The 21254-nt window shown below is 47.9% G+C and overlaps 1 protein-coding gene across 2 annotated transcripts in view; it reads left to right on the top strand.

The window, feature by feature from the left end:
* Positions 1-14108: 14108 nt before the first annotated feature.
* Positions 14109-21254, top strand: part of SEMA5B (semaphorin 5B) — a 128027-nt gene continuing 120881 nt past the window's right edge. For both annotated transcript variants that reach the window (XR_012507256.1, XM_010970909.3), the window contains exon 1: positions 14109-14829. The gene's annotated coding sequence lies outside the window, so the exon portion shown is untranslated. The remainder of the gene's footprint in view (positions 14830-21254) is intronic.

The following is a 21254-nucleotide window of genomic DNA, read 5'->3' as shown; positions in this document are numbered from 1 at the left end:
CATATATTTGAAAGATCTATTCTGTGAAATTTTTAAAAAAAGACTGCAAACACCCCAAGGGGAAAAAAGGCTTTCAAATAACAGAAAACAACTCAAAAGGATTGAACAATAGAGATTTAACAAGAAGGCTAAAGGTAAGGCAGTTTTAGGGTTGGTCAGTTAATTGGCTTAATATCATCAATGGTCCAAGTTCTAGCTTTCCTCTCTGCCATCCTAAGTATACGAGCTAGCTTTCCTCATGGTCACATGATAGCTGCACTTTCTCCAGGTATCACATCCTCACACACCATTCAGAGGCAGAAAAGGAGCAATCTGTTTCTTGTGCCTCTGTTTAAGACTGAGAAACTTCTCTAGGAATGTTCTACAGAGCAAATGGATACTAACATCTCACTGACAAAAGTTCAGTCATGTCCTTTTCAAAGACTTTTGAATGACTAAGGCTGTCCATTGGACTGAGGCTGGGGTGACCTATCCCTGATATACATGACTGTCTAATATCTAAACAGAAGCAGGGGTAGGGGGTTGACTGTTGGGCAGGGTACGAATAATGTCTGCTACAGGGCTCAATGCACATTTCTTGATTTTAATCTATTTTATTCTCTTAAACCTCAGGACATTTGATTCACTGACACCTACCGGGAGAGAGATCATTAAGCCTCACACAATAACTGGTTTCAGAAACACTATAAAACTGCTTAAGAGTATTCAGAAATGAGTTCCTTGAAAAAGCCACAAAACTGGTCTACAGCTTCATAACAAAGTGATTACTTTTCACTAACTTGGTATAACATCTTAAATCCGTGTCTCATTTTGAATGCCAAAGCAGCCCTTCAGAAAATACATGACTCCATCAACCATACTTGTTCATTCACAGCCACTTGCTGTTTCAATTAGCACTAGGCCAGAGAGGGGATGACTACACGATACATGAAATAAAAAGTTGATCCATATCTACCTATATGTCTGGCTATCTACTTACCTGCCCACCTGTCACCTTTTATAACTGGCCACATTCCTTTTCCACAAAAGCTGACATGTGCCCTGTGACATTTTCATTAGAGGAACTTGGGAATCCTCCATAGGATGACATTTGTCACATCGCCAGCTCTGTTCTGGCACATGTGGTTTCCCTCCGGTTTGACACTTAGGATTTTTCCATTGCGAGCAGCAGAAACTGGCAATGGCTCATTTATGTGGAAAAGGAATTTATTTGACGGACATGGGGAAGCCCATAGAATCAAGGGACGTTCCAGAGATCTGGGTAGAGGAGCTAATCTCAGTCGCTGGGATGAATTAACTCCAGAATGCTAGTCCAGCCCTCAAGGTCCAAGACTCTGGAGAGAGAGTCCAATGGCTTAGCTTGGCTACATGCTCTTCTCTTAGCCAGAGGGAGTGGGCACCTTGATTACGATGTCTACTAAAACTGCAGCCTGCGGGCAGTCATTTCCCACAGGGAAACCAGGGTGCTGGGACCAGAGGAGGCTGGATGCTGGGCAGGCAAATGCAACCACCCACAGCAACAGCTGAGCACTGCTGGAAAGCAATGCACAGTCAGTAAACAAGACGCATCGGATGTACTAATAAAACAACTTTTTTTTCTGCTTCCCATGTCTCTTAAACCTGCTTAGTGGAGGAAATCTGTCTCTGAATGCGTAAACGCTACTCACTTTTAAATAATAAAACAGCCTCTGATCAATTTAAGATGCAAATACAATTTTAAATTCAACAATAGAATGTTAATTTTATTAGCACTTTACTCTTCAATCAAAGATAAGACTTCCCTCAACTCCCCAACTGGGATCAGTTGCAAACAAGCTGTCTGCCTTTGGCAACAAGAGTGGTCAGCCTGTTTTCTCTTCTCACTACCTGCTGCTTCTCCTCCGTTCACGGCCACAGCTGAGGAAGGAGTGGGAAGGAGGAAAAGAAAGTTCTTTAACTGGTACTGTCATAAGATGGCCTTGTGCTCTCATAGCACAGCAAATATTTAAAGCCTGTGCCAAACACTGTCCTAGGGGCTAAGAGACAAGTAGGACCCAGCGAGACCGGAAGTGGTCCTCTAACAGAGGAATCACATGTACAACACGTGCAGCTCATTACGGTTTCCAAGCACTTTCACAAGTCTCCCTCCACAGTGCTTGGTCTCAGGGAGGTTAAATGACTTGTCCAAGTTCACATGACTTAGATGTGATGAAAGAGAGAAGAGAGTAGAAGGGCGTCTGGCATACAAATCAACCAGTCTCAGCGTGAGCTCTTCAGACCTTTCCTCCTTTTACTGTTTTCATTGTCACTTCACATCCAGGGATTATTTGTCATTAGAAATAGCTTTCATCTCCACTTAGGGGTTATTCCTGATGCTTAAAGCTCCAGGAAGAATGCTGTCTGGTTAACTGAAGTATTACTATAGCAACAGTGACCATAAAAGCCAAAATAGCAGGTACAAATTTTCACATCCACAGACCAGGGTGTGCAAACATGTAACTTCATTTTCTTATAATTCAAGGTAATTTCTGACCTCAGGCGCCTATTCTGCTTGATGCAAGAAATGTATTCTAGTCACTTACAAGTAATAAGTATTTCTTAATCATTTTTTATTTAATACTTAGTCAATCCAAAATGATTTTCCCTTTCCCTTTGGGGACAGTATTGAGTTCCTGGGGGAAGGTGGGATCCTGCAACTGCTCCCCCGGTAGCGGGGTTGTAAGTGGATTGTGGGGTCTGTCTGCAGCTTCTACAGGCCTCATAGTTGGGTTGACTGGGGTAATGTTTTATCCTCCTTTGAGCAGAGACTGCAATGTCCTGGTGCTGGGGATCCCCGAGTTGTGCTCACATTCCCCCTCAGATGGCTGTGGGGCCATCTAGACCACACCCTTCTGATGCATGGGACACTCCTCCCAGGGCTGAGGCTCCGTCCGGTACACTCTCTCTCAGCTAACTTGCCCCACTCATAGGACCTAGAAGTACTTTCTTGCCACTCTCAAGGTCTAAAAAATCCAGAGGGCTTTCTCTTCCTTTGCCTTGAGGCCAGAATGAGATGGAGTAGAGGAAAAAGAGGAGAAGAAAAGAACACAGTGGTTAATGCCTCGAATATCACTCTGTTACATCCATGCAAATTGCCTCCTTCAAAGAAGTACTATTTTTCATTGCCAAGTTCAAATCTACCCTCTTTTAACCAGGTTTCTGCTTTCTCCTTAGAATGATTAAAGAAACACCAAGCACATCCCCTTTACCCAGGAGCTCCCTTGAATGTACCTCTTCAGCCCCCATCCCAAACACACTAACCTGTGCCACAGGCATCCACCGACAACCATCTCTGCCCTCCCCAGCCATCGGGCCCTGCCCCTGGGACCTGTCAGTCTGTTTCCACAAACAATCAAACAATCTCACCTCCACCCACCTTCACTTTTCATTCTCTCCATTCTTTTATTACATGAACCCGATCTGCTGGTTGATATATTTTTCTTTTCTTTCATTATCTTGTATGTGTTTGTTTTCTAACTTTTTTACCTGCCTTCAATCCTCTTTGGAAATAGATGTGGTCTAAAGGAAAATTGTAATAAATAAAATCCTCATAAGCCCTTCAAGGTTCAGTGAGTAGAACTACCCACATTATGCCAGGTGTGGATGCACCATAATTTTCCTGACTCCAAATTGCTTTCATTTTGAATCAATTTCTTTGTGTGAAGCCTTTGATAGTTCCCCCTCTTCTGAGTCAGTGATCCTAGTTAGGCAAAAGAAAGAAAAGAAATAATGGTGTTAAGTAATCTGTGATATCCCAGGCTCTGAGCTGGACACGTTGATCTACATGATCTCACTGCAAGCATCCTAGATGTATAGGATCCTAGCTGAAGCCTGAGCCATGTTTACCCTAAGGTTCAGACAAGCCCACCTGGAAGCTGCAGAGAGAATGAGATGGACAAGGATACTAGGACTGGTTTGAGCCTCCTTGGGGAAAAATAATTTTCTAAGTTTGAAGAAAGAATCCAGTGGAAGAGAGAAATTTTCCCACTATTCATTCAACAAATACTCATTGAGCACCTGCCATATACCCAACACTGTGCTAGGTGCTAGCGATACAGCTGTGAGAAATCCAAGAGCAACGAACCAGGTTTAAAGGAGAGGGCCAATTCTGTGTGCAGCAGCAAGTGTCCTACTCAGACTGTCCTCTGACCCAGACCCTGGACCTAAGACACGGCGGCTGCAGGACAAACACCAAACATTGCTTCAGATCCATGTTCAAGAAACAATACCAAAGGAGAGCGTGAGCCATGGTTTCTGCACCCTGGGAGACAGGGCCTTCTACACAAACATCAGAACACTTAACTTGGAGATACTGTTGGACATCAGAAGGACATTCAAATGGGTCATCAGGAGAGGCTGCTGACATTAACCCAGACAACCGAAGCAAGGAGTTTATCCCTTGGGCATAACATAAGCAAGGGCAGCCGACAGGACATGGGTCCGGGACTTGGTTGAGATCTATGCTGGGGCTTGCAAGGACTAACTGGGAGGAATGTGGGGAGAGCTACAATTCCTCCAGAACTAACGGAGGTGGAGCTTGCAAAATGCAGCTTGTGAATTCTGCCCAAGTCTCTTCCTCTACCCTCAGGGTAATGTGGCCTGGAGAGGTTTATGCCAAGTTATTCCAGCAGCTCTAAGAAGTCAAGGCAGTTGCTGAGGGTTATGGATTTAGGAATGGTCTTTCTCCAAAGTCCTTCCTAGCCCCAGTCCATTGCATGGTGTAATGGAAAAGCTTCAGGATTCCCACCTCTGCTCTGCTGTTAATGCATGATAGGGCCTTGGGGGAGTTAATTCAACTCCTTGGGCTCGAGCATTTCATCCTTTAAAAGAAGAGCTTGAGCTAGACAAGCTACAACATTCTGTGGTTCTTGGACTGGTTTCAGCTCCTCAGCACCGGGTCTGGGTACCCTTGACAAAACTAACCCAGCCTTGCACATCCAGACGAGGCCCCCTCACTTCCTCACATGGCCCGTTTACTCCAGCCAAGCCAGTTTTCTCACTGTCCCTGAACGCAGCACACTCATATTCATTCCCAAACCTTTGCCAAATCCCTCCCTAAGGGCACTGAGAAAATTGGAATGCACATCCTGGTCAGACCATGGTCTGCCCAGTCCAACACTGGAAAGGACACGCCCACCACCTTCTCTGAGGTCAGCCTTCAAGGTGGGCATATGTCAGCTCCTCTGGGCATCCATTTACATCTCTGACATTAACTTGTCCAGACCTCAGTGGATTCATTTATATTTCCCTCATGCACTACATCCTGGAGTAATGTGTTTCACGAGTTTATTACCCATTTCTTTTATTTGTTCTAAGTGTTCCTCACTCATCTTCCCCTCCAGCAGGTGTTTGGATTGAATCAGTCCTTGTTCACCTTCTCCTGGTTATTGATGAGTTCACTGCTTTCCATCGTGTCCTTTTCCAGTCTGGAGAATTCTAGCCTTTATGGCCTGTCTTCCCTTGATTGTTCTGTCTCTGTTCTTTCTTCAGTGTCAGTCAGAACATCCCTTCACAGGTTCAGCGACTGGAACTTGCCACAAATCAATGAGGGAAAGACATACAGTGTTTAGAGAAATGCAAGGGCGTGGGCTCAGTTATTTTTAGTCCCCCCCGCCCCCAACTCCTTGCTGATGTCTGATGTGTGTTTTCTTGGCTTGTGGAGCAAAGCAGTAGTTCAAACTCATGGACTGGAAGGGAAAAGGCCTCCAAAGACACAGGCCCTTTTCTGGTTTTTGACAGAGATGTTAGTTACAAAGTTTGGATTTGTTTATTTTTAAACATATCTGCACATGCCATGTTAAATCCATCTGCTCCTTTTCTGCCAATTTCTACAAACTCAGTTGATAACAATGATAATTAACATTTAGTGAGCTCTTAAAATGCCCTAGGCACTGTGCTAAGTGTGCAGTATCTTTCTTAATCCTCTCTGCAACTCTCTAAGGTAGGGACAATTATTACCCAGTTTTGAAAATGGGAATATTAAGAAACAGAGATTAAGTAAGTTGATCATCCACAGCTGGGAAAGGGCAGAGCCTACACTCAGGCCCTGGGAGGCTGAGATTTTCCACCTTACTGTTCTCTGCAGTTAACCCTGGCTGTAGATTAGAATCACCTGAGAGCTTTGAAACACCACCAATTCCCCTGGCCGCACCCCAGGGGAACTAAATCTGACTCTCTGGGGCTGGGGTCCAGATAGCTTTAGAAACTCCCGCAGGCAATTCTATGGTCCACCCAGGATTGAAGACCCACCATGGCTCTGGTGTCTCCTATTGTCAGAGCCTGTCAGTTTATCTCTACAGTGACCAAAATACATTTAGTCATCTGCAACATAGAGGATTTTCAAAGGACTTTCCCCTCTGGAACATTTCTAAAGATGTTGAATCTGATCAGTCTTGGAGTAGATGCTTTTGCTGTTATGGTGGTGGTGTGGCAAGATGTATATAATAAAACATTTAGCATGTTAATAATTTTTAAAACATTTACCGTTTGATATATAAACTGGATCATTCTACATATTTTTTTTAACTGTGGTGAAATACACATAACATAAAAATTTCCATTTTCATGATTTTTGAAGTGTACAGCCAAGTGGCATTAAGGACATTCACATTGTTGTGCAACCATCACCACCAACCACCTCCAGAAATTTTTTATCATCCCAAACTGAAACTCTATGCCCATTAAATACTAAACCCCCATTTCCTCATCACCCTAGTCCCTGACAACCACCATTCTACTCTCTGTCGCTACGAATTTGACTATTCTAGGCACCTCACACAAGTAAAATCATAAAATACTTGTCCTTTTGTGTTTAGTTTATTTCACTTAACACAATGTTCTCAAGGTTCATCCATGTTGTAGCATGTGTCAGAATTTCCTTCCTTTTTAAGGCTTAATAATATTCCACTGTATGTCTAGACCACATTTTGGAAAAATTCATTACACAGATTCTTGAGAAGGGAGTTTTAACAGTGCACTATCTGGAGAAGCCAAAATTTGCTCTGACTTTTTGTATTTCTGTATCTAAACTATTTCATAATCTTGAGAAGAGAGACATCATTCCCTCCTTTAGCCCCACGGTGACAACCTTTTAAAAGAGCATTTCTTAGAGAACTTTGTCAAAATCTTAAAAAAAAGTCTAAGTAGATTATAGTTGTTTTTCTCCTTTATCTACTTTTTTACTTTCACAAAGAACTCCACTGTGTGTCTCTTCCTTCCCCTGGGTCTGTCCACGCCTACATTTTCTGTGTGGTCCAGATAACTCCCACCTCCAACAAGAATCCTTCCTGGACACAGGTCCCTTGGGCGCTCTCTCTCTCTCCCCTCTCTTTCTTTCCCTTTCTCTCCCCAAGACCTGTCTGGTGTTTATTGCCTGGAGCAGCCAATCTGGCATTTACCTGATATTTACTTCTTGCATGCACCTCACACTCCTAATATGATGATCATCCCTTAAGCATCGCTCATCCTCTGTGTCCTCTCCAGCCTCAGTGCAGAACTGAGCAAATAACAGAGGTGGGAAAATTCATATTTAATTGAAATGAAAGAGCCTGCTGCCTCTACCTAAGAATCAGTGCTTCTCAGCTAACAGCTGGGATCTGAGCTGCCAGCAACATCCCCAGGATCTATTAAGGACCCATCCCAGCTCCCTTCATTTCCCAGACTTGGGGCAGAGCCAGTGCTAAGCCGTATCGACAGGGGCAAAGTTCTCTTCATCAGATCTTCTCTTATTATTCACTTGGCTCACATGCCCAACTTTTCTGGGCAACTGTATCCCTGCTTTTTTTTTAAATTCCTCTCCATCTCAGTTTCCTCTTATGTATTCCAATCCCTTAGGTTCCTACCTCATGCAACAAAGGTAGATAACAGGTTTTCATTCTTTTGTTGTTGATGTCTCTGCCCTAATCAAGGTCTCAGGGAATGGCAGGGGCTGTTGTACCTGTCTCTTACTGGCCTCCCTCACTCAAGTCCACCCACTGCCTCCCATCTCACCACGTTAGCCTCCTGTTCCAAACCGCAGATGATTCTCTTTGCCTGCTCTATAGGATTAAATCCAACCCCCTTCCATGGCCCTGATCACAGTCCAGCATCACCCCCGACTGTGTCCCTCCATAGGTTCAATGGATAATAACATATTGAATGACTGCTCTCCACGGGCTAGCGTTCCGGATGCACTGTGTAGTCCCAGCACAGTGGTGTGCACAGTAGGTAATTTGCAGGGAGTTACTGTTTCTCCCCTAGTCCTGCTAAGATGCTGTTAATTTATGGGCTGCCTTGTCCAGATAAGGCATTATGCCAACCTATTGTTCCCCCACCATGAGGATTTTGGGAGCCACGGAACACCAGAGGAGAGACATTTTGGTCAGAGCAAAGGAGTATTTCTGGACCTCTCAACCATGGTAGCAGTTTACTACCCCAACTTAGGCAGTGGGTTCTCCTTCAGATGCCTCCCTATGTCCTATCCAGATGTCTGGCTCTGCTCGGGTCCTGTAAGTGCCAGGTATGGGCCTCTTCTTGGTTACACCCCGGGATTCTCTCCTTAACAAGATTCAGATCCCCTTCTGGGGACACTGTGTAGGTTTTCTTGGCCAACACCCATCCTTTCTGATCCAGGACTTTTGTGGCTTCATCATTGTCCTCGGACAGAATCACAGGCACAGAATAGAGCTCTTGTTTTCAAATGTCTTTAAGGAGGGGGGCCACACCTTGTGTTCCTCCTTGGGTCCAAATGTCCTGAGAGTGACCCCTGCCCCCTTGCCTGGGACTGAGCACTTTACTTGGCCCTTTATCTGGCTCATCTACCAGGAAGCCTGGTGCTGTCTGCTGGACCAGCCATGCCTCTGTCCTTCCTTCTGATCTTCACACCCCTCCCCTCCTCACTTCCTCCTGACTTATCATCAGTCCAAATCTAAAAGTGTTTGCCAGGACAGCCAGAAAGAGGAAGGTGAAGAGGTGCCCTGGACTGTCTGGGGAGTGAGATGTGATTACCCCGGGTGTCAGCCCAAGGGCAGCATACAAAGTCAGCCTGCCTTCTCTCTCCACACCCCTAAAAATTGTGTACGTGTGTGCATGTACACACTTATCTTCATGTTGCCAGAGAGAACGTGTCAGAGAGTAAATAAGTGAAGGCCTAGAAAGGGATTTATTTTCTCAGGAATTGAGAAGAAAAACTAGAACTGTAACACAAGAAGCAAAAATGACACCCACATGAACATGCACAGGTGGGTTTGGTGAGCACTTTAGGGGTCTGGGGTTTCAGAGCTAACTCTCCACTCTTCTGTGACTTGGAGAGCTACTGTAGGGGTCAAGGGACCCATGTGGTTAACTAGATTAATTAGTATGGTTAATTAGTATGTGTTTTACTCTGATATGCATTTTCTATTAAAAAGTTTTTAAGTGCAATTATGGATGTTAACAAATAATCAGAGAAAACACTCTGATATGGAAAAATAAAAGTTCAAATCTCAGCTCTAAAATGTGAAAGATTATACCATTGCACCTCAGTGTCCTTATCTGTAAAATGGGACTAATAATAATGATTCACTCATTAAATTGTTATTGTGCACTTGTTTTTACCAAGTACCATCTTGTGGGCTAGGATTACAGCAATGAACAAAGCAGGCAATGCCTCCACTTTCCTGGAATTTATATCCTGGTCAGGGCAGACAGACAATAAATATGTACCATGTCAGGTGACAATAAAGGGTGACAGGGGCTTGTCATTCTTGAAAGGATAGTAATGCGTCTCTAACAAGCTGATACTTGAGCAAACTCTGAAGGAAGGAAGGGAACAATCATGTGGACACCCGACAGAAGAGCTTTCTAGGTGGAGAGAACATACACTGCAAAGGCCTGGGGGGGGGCACTCGGGTGTTCCAGAAACAGTGGGGAGGCTGGGGAGGCTGAGGAGAAGTGAGGAGCAAAGAGCGAGACGAGATGATGTCGGAAAGGGCCTTGCAGGCTGGGTGAGGAAGTGGCTTTTGCACTGGTGAGCTGGAGAGCCATGCAAGGCCTTTGAGTAGAAGGGGGACAGGACCTGACTGAGGACGGCTTCTGTGTGGAGAACAGATTGTAGTCACAAAGGTGGAAGCAGGCAGAGCAGACATCCGGGTGAGGGAAGAGGGTGGTCTGAGTTGGGGTGCCAGGAGAGGAGGTGGTCAGAAGTTGTCAGATTCTGAAAATATTTCAGAGGTAGAGACAATGGAACTTATTGATGGTTTATTTATGGAGTGTGGGATGACTTCAAGATCCTGGCCTTGAGGAAGTCAAAGAACAGAGTTTTTATTTACTAGAATAGAGGAGTCTGAGGTTTGGGGGAAGAAAATCAGAGGTTAAGTGTTGGACACATTAGGTTCAGGATGCCTATTCAATGTTCACGTGGAGGAGGGCAGCAGGCGGTTGGTTCTCTGCACCTGGGTTTCTGGAGAAAGGTCAGAGCTGCAGCTGCAAACTTGGATGTCATCAGCAGAGGGATAGCATTTACAGCCTCGGGGCTGGACAGGATCATCTAGAGCAGCAGAGCGGCTGCCTCCTTCACGGGGCCCTGAAGGCCAAAAGAAGTTATATGGAAAACACTTCTGTAAACTGTGAAGTGCTATACACATGGAAAAGACTCAGTGCATTAACGTGGTAAAGGACATAATTTAAAGAAGAATCTGCAGGAAGAATTAGAGTCATAGAATGTTTATGCCAGGAGGGCCTTAGAAACCAGTCACTAGACCCCCCTCATTTTAGCTGTGAGGAGCTAAGGTCAGAGAGGTTAAGAGACTTCAGCAAGTACACCCAGCTCATTAGTGACCAAGTCGGTCTCAGAACCGAGAAGTCCTAATTGTGGGAACAGTGCTCTTTCTGCCAGCAACGCACCTGCTCACATTTACTGCTTCAGCTCTCTCTCAATCTGTTAACCAGGGCCAAGTAATTCTTCCAAAAGAGAAATCTAATTATATCGCCTTGTGCTTTCATACATTGCTATTTCCCTTGCCTGGAATACTCTGCCTCCTCCTGCTTCTCTGTCTGGCAAATTTCTGCCGCGTCTCCATTCCCAGCTAGAAGGGCCCTTTGCTGTGAAGACCTCCTTGCCCTGCTGGGTGGAGCTAGTCACCAGGCCTCCACCTGCCCGCAGCACTCTGCTCCTGCATTTGACGTGATTATGGCTGCCTCTCCCGCCTGCCTGTGAGGCTCTGGCTTTCTCCTCTTCCTATGACCTCTCCAACCAGCATAGTGAGTGGCACTTAAATGTTTGGGGAGGGAGGGAGGAAGGAAGGAAGGCCTCTTCTCTCACATTAGCTCAGGACAATGGCAAAGCTGTCATTTAGTGACACTTCAGTTCCTCTGACCTAAGTGTGCTTCTGGTTCACAAATTGACAGTGACTTCTGGGGTGGGAATTTTCCTTTTTCTTTTCCATTCCCAGGCACAATGAGCAGGTGGTCCTGGGACCAGAAAACTTCTTGGACATTATAAGTGATTGCTGCCTTCTTTTTTTCAATTCTCTCTCTCTATCTATATGAGTAGCTGTGGCTTGTTTGCCATTTGCTTCAAGGCTGGATTTGTGTTTATGCCTGGCCTATGCACAGGTGTGTGTACATCCGCACACACACACACACCTACACAGACTCCTGGGAGAAGCTGCACTCTTGTTTTTCACAGGTAGCCAGATCTCCCAGAAAATGCCCTCCGGTGAGCTCCCAGGTTTGTCACCATTGAGCGTGAAAACTTGTATTTATTTCTTAACCTCTTGGTCCCTTAGTTGAAGGTAAGTTTGGAATTTCTAGGTCAAGAGTGAGTTCTAAGAACGCCTTCCCACCCACCCCCACTCCCCCACCCACCGTGTTCGCTGCTCTTTAGCATGTTTGTTTTGAATAATTCTGTACTAATTACTGTCTTTCCATTCTGCTTAATTAACACTGTTCGGCTAGGGGGAGAATGGCTCCTAATAGAAGTAATTATTGTACAGGTTATTGCAAAGGTTTAAGGAAGGTGACAGAAGGTGGTGGTGATACTGTGGTGATGAGGTCAACACTCCAGGTTTCGTTTCTAGTAAATAATTCAGAGAGTCTAACCAGGCTGAGTTTGCCAAACTCTGGGGATGCCTGAAGCGGGTGGCAAGCCGGGCTAGTAAAGCAACTACCCCTTCCTGAGGTTTGGACCTCTGAAGCTCCTTTGTATTGAGAGCTCTTGAGTAATCACTGTTAATCAATACAGTACTGGAGGTCGCAATTAGGTTTAATTAGCCCAACATCCTTAGCATCTCTGCTCCTGTCTGTGTCTCCTTGGGTGTCTCCCCTTCTTGGCTCCTGCTTCCCCTGAAAAGGAAGCGTTCCTGGCCTATGTCCCCAGTCTGGGGTCTCCCCTCTTCTCTTCCTGCACTGACCCCCCACCACCACATTAACTCATAATGTGGAGGGGGAGAGCCAGGAAGGGGCATGAAGTGATGGTGGGAAGGGAATAAAGAAAAAACATGGTGGAAAAAGAGAGGGGGAGGAAGAGAATATGGTGAAGGATGGAGAAGATGTTTATTGCCTTTCAAGAGAGAGTTGCTCCCAACAGAACTACTAAGAAGGCACTTTGTCTACCCTCCCAACCAGACAAAGGGGAAACTCTCCTGCTCATCCCTTTTCCCTGCAATATATGGAATATTTTCATACTTTTGTGTTAAATAAAAGGTGTCTATATTTATATTTATGCAATAACAAAAACAGCCCCCACAGCTCTGTATGGAATGGGAATGGGGGTGAGGTGGCAGCACTGAGCTGTGGAAGGGTCCCAGACTGGGGAGGCAGGAGACCTGCCCCCACCTCAGCCTGCAGCTCTGGGACAATTGCTTCTCCTCTAGATCTCATTGTCCTTGTCTGTAAAATGATAGGTTTGGATTCGATGCCCTGCATTACCTTTTCTAACCTGGTTTTTATCTCTAATTAAATGGATGGGCTACTAGATTGGTATGCCTGGACATACCCATTTCCTCTGGACATACCCTTTTTCCTCTTGTCTGCATCTCTATCCTCTTGTCCAGTGTGTCTTCCCTTTCCAAGTTCCTCTCCATTCTGCACATTATGAGTTTCAGCATTCCTGTCGCCCTAGAAATTATTTCTGAGACTGTGCACTGTTTCCCCTTTCAGCATCTCATAAACTCCCTTCTCGGATTCTTTCATTTTTTCTTTCCCGTCATCCTGGCCGCATTGCTTCTTACTTGGTTCAGTGGCGTGTGTGTGGACATGGGCAGGAGGGTGATTCTCTGGGGCTCTTACTGTCTCCATTCCTCTGCTTTACTGGGATTTCCTTTGCCTAGAATTTTGTTATGTAAAATGCTTCCAATTTTTCGATTTCTGGCATATTCTAAAAAGTCTTCTAATATTTTCCTTCTTCCAATTTATCTATTTTTATTTCACAGTTCTCTTTGGCTATCTCTTATAATCACATTTCTCCTGGTTTAATTTTTCAGGTCCTTTGTCTTTATCCTTCATTCTTTCGTTTTCTTTTCTTAGGTCACTTTTTTTTTTTTTTTTCTTTTTTCTTTCTTTCTTTCTTTTTTTTTTTTTTTTTTTTATACCTTTCTTTGTTCAGCAGAGGGCTCCCTTCCCGTCCCTCTTGCAGCCCGGCAGATAGGATTTGAAGCTTGCCCCCTGTCTTTCCCTCTGGTTTTCTAGCCGTCAGAAACGCTAGATACTTAAACTTGTCAACAATTCAGCCTTGTTCGGTGTGGTCGCGCTAAACCTTCCCCCCTCAGCCGAGAGCACTCCGCCGCCTCCCGGGATCGCTAATCCCCTGGATGCCCTCCAGATGTTCCTGATGTTATCTTACTCACCATAGTCCCTACTCAAGTCGCTCGGCTCTGTAGCGAAGGTATCAAAATCACCAAACCTAGTCTCCAGCTGAGGAAACTGAGGCTTGGAGAGGTTCACTCAAGGACGTGCAGCTTGTAAAATTAACCCTTATCCGGCCAGTCCAGCCCAGCAGCCTCGCCTCACTCCCTTCGACTGCAATTTACACCAGATTTCCCCTGTTTTGTACGCGGTTCTTTCCCGCTTCAAATCCACAGGCAGGAAGATCCTCTCTAGCTAATAAGGCTGGGAAATTGGAGAGCCGAGGGGAAGGGAGGATTTCCTCAGGCCCCGAGGGTTCGAGTGGGCAGGGTTCTGGTAAGCCGACACCCCAGGGTGAGGTCGGGTTCGAGTCGGGGCTTATCGAGGACCGTAAGGCAGGATGTGGCTAAAGGTAACCTGGGTCTCGCTTCTCGAACGCCGACTGCGGAGCGGGACTTTGGCCCACCCTCCGGGTAAACACACTTGGCAGGCCGGAGCGGGAGTCGGGCCGAGCCCAGGGACGCGGAGGTGCAGGGCGCCCCCTCGCGCCCCTCCGCGCGCCACGGGGCTGGCGGGTGGCGCGCCCGCCGCGGCAGGTCCTCTCTAGCCCCCTCCTCCTTTTTGCTCCTGCTCCCCTCCCTCTGTCCCCTCGCTTCCAACTCCTCCCCCACCACCTCTCCCTCCCTCCGGCTCCCTCGGTCTCCTCCTCCCTGCTCTCACCCGCGCGCCGCGTCGGGAGCTAGTTAGAGCGCGGGGGCTGTCGCCTGAGCCCCGCTCCGTGGAGCCGGGCGGGTCTGCTGCGCGTCCGGCGGCTGCTGGCGGAACCCAGCGTGGCGGGCGCCGGAACGATTCGCGGCTGCACTGGAGCGCCGAGTGAGGGCCAGGGGCCGTTCCTGCGCGGCCGCCCCATTCCCAGACGGGCCGCCAGCCCTCCTGGTTCGCCTCCGCCGCCCCTCGCCGCCGGGAGCCAGGAGACGCCTAGAACTGGGCACCTGCGCCCGCAGCCCGGAGGTGAGTCCCGGGAGCCCCGGACGCTTCCCCTGAGCGGGCTGGGGCCGCAAGTTACAAACTTCAGCAACTCGGGTGGGGAGAAGGATTGGGGCCCGGGGGCGCTGGCAAATTGGAACCAGGTGGCGGAGGCTGTGGGCGGAGGGGAAGAGGTCCCCGGGTTCCGCGCCACACGCTACCATCTCGGCTTGGGTGCCCTCCGTGCTGCTGCGTTCCCGCCGCCCGCTGGCTCTGGGTCCATGCTGCACGGGGCCCTGGCCCCGCTGCGGTCGGCGCGTCTGGGGGCCGGGGGCCGGGCCTAGAGGAGGGAACGGACATAAGAAAGGCTGAGAGAGAGCGGGGCTGAGGCTCCGAGACTGGTGCCGAGATGGAGGCTCCGAGAGGGTGGACGAGTGAACCCGGTGGAGGGAGAGTGCGGGCGGCTAGGCGCGTGGGAACGCGTGGCCCGCCGGGAGTGTGAAATCTCTCGCTCGGGGGACGTCTCCGCTCCGCCGCCGCCAGCGGGGCCCCTGCTGGATTCTTCTCTGACCCCCTGCCCTGGCAGGGCCTCGCGGAGCCCAAACTCTGCTCCGCCAGGCCGTAGACGCCTAGACGCAGCGGTCCCAGAGCCCGGCGCTCCCGCCTGAGCAGGCGGAGAGGGGTGCGGCGGCGGGAACGAGGGACGCGATTTCCTGATTTATTTTTCTCATGGTAATTTGTCTTTGTGGTTGAGGCTGCCCATTCACTTTCCGCTCACGTCTTGCGGGAGATCCAGCTAGGAGGGAGGGAGCAGGGGGCGCTTGGGCACTGGGAGAGATGGAGACAGAAGAGGGGATGGGGACTCGAGCCGGGAGGGAGCCGAGAGGGAAGTGGGCGTAGGACCGGCAGAGGATGATGGCGAGGCTAGGGGGACCGGGCCGAGCGGAGCTCCGGGCGGCGGAGGGAGGACAGAGCCGGCTCCTTTGCCTGCCGCAAACTTTAAACAACGAGGATGAGCCACCTGAAGCGCCCTTCTTGTCTCCTCTCCTTCTCCCTGTGCTCGGTCCTTGGGTTCTTCCTCCCGCCTAGCCTCGCTGGGCTGCAGTGGGCGCCGAGTTTGGTTGGGGAGAGGTAACCTCCCGACTCTGCCCCCACCCCTATGATCCTATCCAGGCTTTCCGCGGTAGGGATGAGAGCAGCCCGAGTGGGGAAGGGCTGCCCTTTCGGGATGCGCTCTTCCGGGCTGAGCCAAAGGAACTGGGATTGGGAGGTTGGAAGCTTGCCTGTGTCTAGACCCACCGCTATCCTACCTTCTCTGGCGAATCCAATCTCCTTCCACATTTCTCAGGCACCTCCGCTTCCCCTCCTATCCCCACCACTTTGGCCTCGTTGGGCTCTTTCTGCAGCAGCGCGTCTCTCCAGGCCCTCTCGGTCCTCCCCAACCCCACTTTCCCTCATCTTTTAGTCTATTCTCTTCCATTCCTTCGCCTCATTTACTCCCCCACCCCACCGTTCTTCTTGACATTCAAAAGAGGCCTCTCACCTTTTCAGAACCAGGATAGGTGACCTTGAGGAAGGGGAAGAAGGGAACTTGAGCCTGAGAACTGGACCTCACAACTAGGAAAAGGGGGGCAGATGAAGAAGCAGCTTGGAAAAACTCTCCAGAACCCTGCCCTAAATATAGATTCCCAACCTTGGAGGAAGGAGGATAAAATATCAAAGAGACAGAGAGAGAATTTGCTGCTCAGGCACCCATAGGGTGAGAGGAAGTCAAGCCAGGGTCTTCCTTCTCCAGAAATGACAAGAGCCAGCATTAACATCACTGTGGACATCAAACACTTTTAAAGCATCTACTGTGTGCAGTGTACCATGCTAGGTGCTGGTAGATGCAAAGAGGTACAGGCATGAATCCACACCCAGAGAGGCTGCTAAATTCACCAACTTGATCCTGAGACTCGTGTGTGTGTGTGTGTGTGTGTGTGTGTGTGTGTGTGTTTGGGCAGGAAAAACATGAATAGAAAAATGCAGGCAGTACAAGGCAGGGAGGGCTTGGTGCCAAAGGGTGACTAAGGACTTAGCATTGGACTGACTGAAGAGAACTTGAGGACTCAGGTGGGACTGAGAGCTGGGCTTGGGACTCTGGCCCCCTGCACTAGCTGTCTGCATAGGGAGGGTGGGACCGAAGAAGGGAGGGACTCCCTTTCTAATTCCCTAGAGCCCGGCCTCTCCGGCTGAGAAGCCAAGAGGTCCACCCTGGCTCTGTGGATTGTCACCTCCCAGTTGGGATTAGAGGAATCTCAGGAGCTTTTCTGTCTTGGGGTACCCTTCCCCCCTTGTTTGAAAGCCCCTCTGTGAATTACTTCTTACTGAGACTCAAAGCTGGAAGAGGGCTTCAAGATTATCATGTCAGGGAAGTTACAAACTCAGATGCCTACAGAGGTCAGACAGGTAACAAATGCGCTGATCAGGTATGGCAGGGGGCAGACCCGAGGACAACTGGTTATTCCAAGTCAAACTGGCCAAATAAAACAGTCCTAGCAAAGCCAGCATGCAGCCCTTGAGCAGTCTGATCCCCGGTCTCTGCAGCTCTAGAAACAATAATTTTAAGTGATCTCATCTCTGTGTGTACATGTTATCTATCTGTTATTATGTCTCCCTGTACTTTGGGGATTGACTGGAACATCCCACAGCCTGGTCCTACCTGTGACCTGCTGGGCCCCCAACACACCCTCACTCTCAAGGGCGCACTAGGATTCTGCTGTGAGATGAAGAGTCCTTGAGGTCAGAGAGGCATCTTATGTTATCAAATCTAGCACTTCACATTGATACAACGTTCCAGACTCAGAGCCAGGACTGGAACTCAGGTCTTCCGCCCCTCTCCTCCTGCATCTCCCCTCCCTACCCAACCCAGTGAGTATAAACCAGTTTCATTTTTTACAAAAAAAAAAAAGAAAGAAAGAAAGAAAAAAGTCCAACCAAGACTTTTTGTTTCCCCAAATCCTTACGCAGAGGTTGGATGAGAAAAAACTGGGAGCTCACATAAGATGTTCAGGGACCCCCAAGGAACATCCAGAAAAGCCTGATTCCTGATTGTCAAGGGGGCAGAGGGCCAGCAGACATTTATAGAGGATCAGCCTGGCAAGGCTGAAGATTGGTGGATGGAGTGTGTGCACTTGGGAAGAAGGTGCTGCCAGGTCCAATTCTTTTGAACATTGATCATGGCACTACTGTTCTTAATCACCCTCCTGTATCCCACAGGGAAAAACCAAGGAGACAGCAATTCAGATCAATACCATACAAACAAACAATTCACTACTTTCATTGAGGACTGAGGTGGTAGAATGGATACAGAAGGCAAAGAACAAGGTCACTGATTACAAGTGCATGTTACCTTGTGATATAGCCCTTAGGACCCAGGGCTGAGCTCCAATGCCCTGCCACCCACAACCCCAGCACCTGGATGTTCCCCATGGTTTTCAAGTGTTGGCTTTGTTACTGCCTGGATACAAGATCAATGAGACCAACAGTGACAGTAAACTCACCTGGTCATCATTTATCGAGCACCTACTATGTGCTGGGTACTGTGCTAGAAGCTATGGGTGCAACAGTAGGCAAGACATGCCTCTGACTGATCTCCCTGGATGGATGTGAATCAGCATAACTAGAACACAGTTACTAGCATTGCCTCGACATCTGTGATATAATTTACTGTTTGTTTTTTTTCCCGTGTGGGTTTATCTGGGTGGCCTGATGGCTAATAAGGAGTTATCCAAAGGACTTGGCATCTAGGGTTTGGGCTGAGAAGGCTAGGCTTCCACCACCTTAGCTGTTCCCTCAGTGCCGGGTCCCCTCTCCATGCCTCTGATTCCTCACTTATCAAGTGGGACTAAGTGTGTACCTTGTACCTGTGGGGTGGACAGAGGCAAAGCCAGGCACCTGAAATCTGAACTGTTGGGAGGGAGTATTGGTTATTTATACATCGGGGTCTGAACCCCAGTGAGTCTTGGGATCATTCTTTGCCTCATCCAGTCACCTTGATCACTAACAGTGACTGTGTGTGTGTGTGGTCGTGCATGCTGAAAATAGTTACCTCTAATAAATGAGTTTTCTTCACATTCAGATCTTTGCATTTGAATCTAGCCATCACTAATTTGGTCCTAAATTTATGACAAAGCTTAACTAACTTGTCTTAAGTGTATGACCGGAGCCAAAGCAAGTGGCTTGACTAACAGAGTTTCATTGAATAGGCTGAACTGAGGCCTTCTTTTACAGCTTGTGTGGGCACCATCTGGATTTCACTGGCATACTGCTATACTGTTGTGAACTTCCCTCTCTCTGACTTTTGGTGTGATGTCTGCCTTAGCTGAGGAGATGGCTCTCTGATGGATAATCTGGAAAGGGATCTTTGTCTATGCCATTCGCTGTCTCAGATGGAGGAATCTCCTCCAAGACTCTCTTTCCTAAAAAACTTCCCTTATAACCAGCTTGAATGCTAGAAAGTACCAGCTGGGAGCAGAGTTCTGAAAGGGAAGGGGATGCCAGACTTCCTGTGGCTCTGTCGTGTCTGCTCCTCTTTCTCTGCTTTAGTGCTTTGCTTCAGTGAGCGTGAGAGATGAAAATCAAACCTTGCAGAATGCACTTAATCCTGACATTAGTCAGGGGCTCACCAATGAGAAATGATGACACTTGGTACCTCCAGAGTGGGGGAAAAAAAGATGGCTTCCAGTCCAGTTTGCTGCTGGGCACAGTAGGGAAAGCAGGGACCTGGGAGGGATGGTGATTGGGCATGGGAGAATTTGACCTTGAGCACACTTCCCAGCAGTTGGACTTCACATCCTCCTCCACTCTGACTTGAAACAGGAGGACAAGGATTCCACTAGGCTTTCCCTGAGCACGTGAAAGCTTTAAAGGCAAAGCTGTGTGCTGAGTCCCACCAAGACACTGCCCTCATTGATCTGTGTTTAATAAGGATGACTTAATCAGACTTGCACCTGGAACTCATTTGAATTTGAAGCCTTCTCAATATTATCAGAATATCTTTGCATTTGAACCAAGACTGTCTCTGGCCTCTTGTGAGATAGGAAGGGCTGGTACTGGAGGATGGCTGGTGACCATCTGTTCTGCCATCCCCTGAGGATCAAATTAGAGGAGATAGGTTTAAATCCCCAAAGGAGGAGGCTGGGTTAGAAATGAGGGAGCCTTCTCCATCTTGAATAGAGATTACAGTCACTTCTTGATTTTCCAGGAGTGGTTAATTTCCTTTTTTGTGGATTACTTGTGGGGAATGTTTTGTCTCAGGCCGGCTTCTAGTTACATCCAGCATCTAGCTCCACTATTGGTAACCCATCTGATTGCCAGTATCTTCAGAAAGTGGATTGTCCTTTTAGTCTCAACCTGAGCCAAACATCATTTGGAAAGTAAATCTGCTACATATTAGGTATATGTGTGTATGTAAATATACTCATATACATCCACGTATAAACATAAATGCAATGCATTATAAGGCTGTGTAACAGTTTGATCATTCAGTATTTTGAATGACCTGCAGCTCTGTTCTTCTGCCAGAGTTGAAGTGAGGTTGCCCTAAGGGAGATAGCTTCAGGGAAATGGCTGGTTGGGTAGCAACTTACATCCATCCTTACTTGCTAACACCACTGATCCACCTGAGCCAAAAACTCCCTCCAAACTGCACTAGTCATTGTCTTGAGGCCCCCCAGGAGCCCTGCTTTAAGTACAAAAGAGCTGCAGTTGGTTCTCAATTATTCAGGGATGGGTGGATCCAGTGTGTAAAGCATCTGACTCCAGACTCTTCTTTCCCTTCTTTTGGTGCCTTAAGTAACTCTACGCCTGTAGTGAGAAGCTGGGGAGATCTTATCGTTTAATACAAACTTGTTTCTAGCAGCCTCTTCCTTCTGCTCCTCTTCCCTCAAGGTGCCAGGGGAAACTAGGAGCCTTCCACGAGATCTCATCCACCCCGAAGCAGACTGCCTTCAAGGCTCACACGTTGCTCTATTGGCCAGGGTGTGTTTCTGCCCAAAAGCAGGAGAGAGGAAAATACCACCAGTTCTGGCTTCTGCAGGGTCAGATCCCTGTAGCTTTCCCAGGACCTTGGTTTTCTTCCTTTCTCCCTTTTGTAGAGCCACCTGCACTTGCAGTTTATGGAGTCAGCTGGTAACCCGGGGCCCCATCAAGAATCTGCATGAAGAGCAGTGTCCTTATGGCAAAAGCTCCCAAACAGGCCAGCTCAAAGGAACAGTTCTGTGAATGTCCCCAAGACCAAAGGTCATTTTCCTGCATAGACCAGATGCCCTGGGGCCATCTGCTTCCTTTTAGCATCTCTTTTGCTTCCAGAGTGAGTCTCTCTTCATATGCTGGGCTCAGTCTAGAGAGCAAGGCTGAAGTGACCTCTGTGTACAGGCAACAGTAGCTTGGTCCCACTCAACACTAATTCACTGGTTCCTATTAGAATC

Source organism: Camelus bactrianus, chromosome 1 (assembly GCF_048773025.1).
Source record: "Camelus bactrianus isolate YW-2024 breed Bactrian camel chromosome 1, ASM4877302v1, whole genome shotgun sequence".
NCBI lineage: Eukaryota > Metazoa > Chordata > Mammalia > Artiodactyla > Camelidae > Camelus > Camelus bactrianus.
This window is presented reverse-complemented; position numbering and strand designations above follow the sequence as displayed.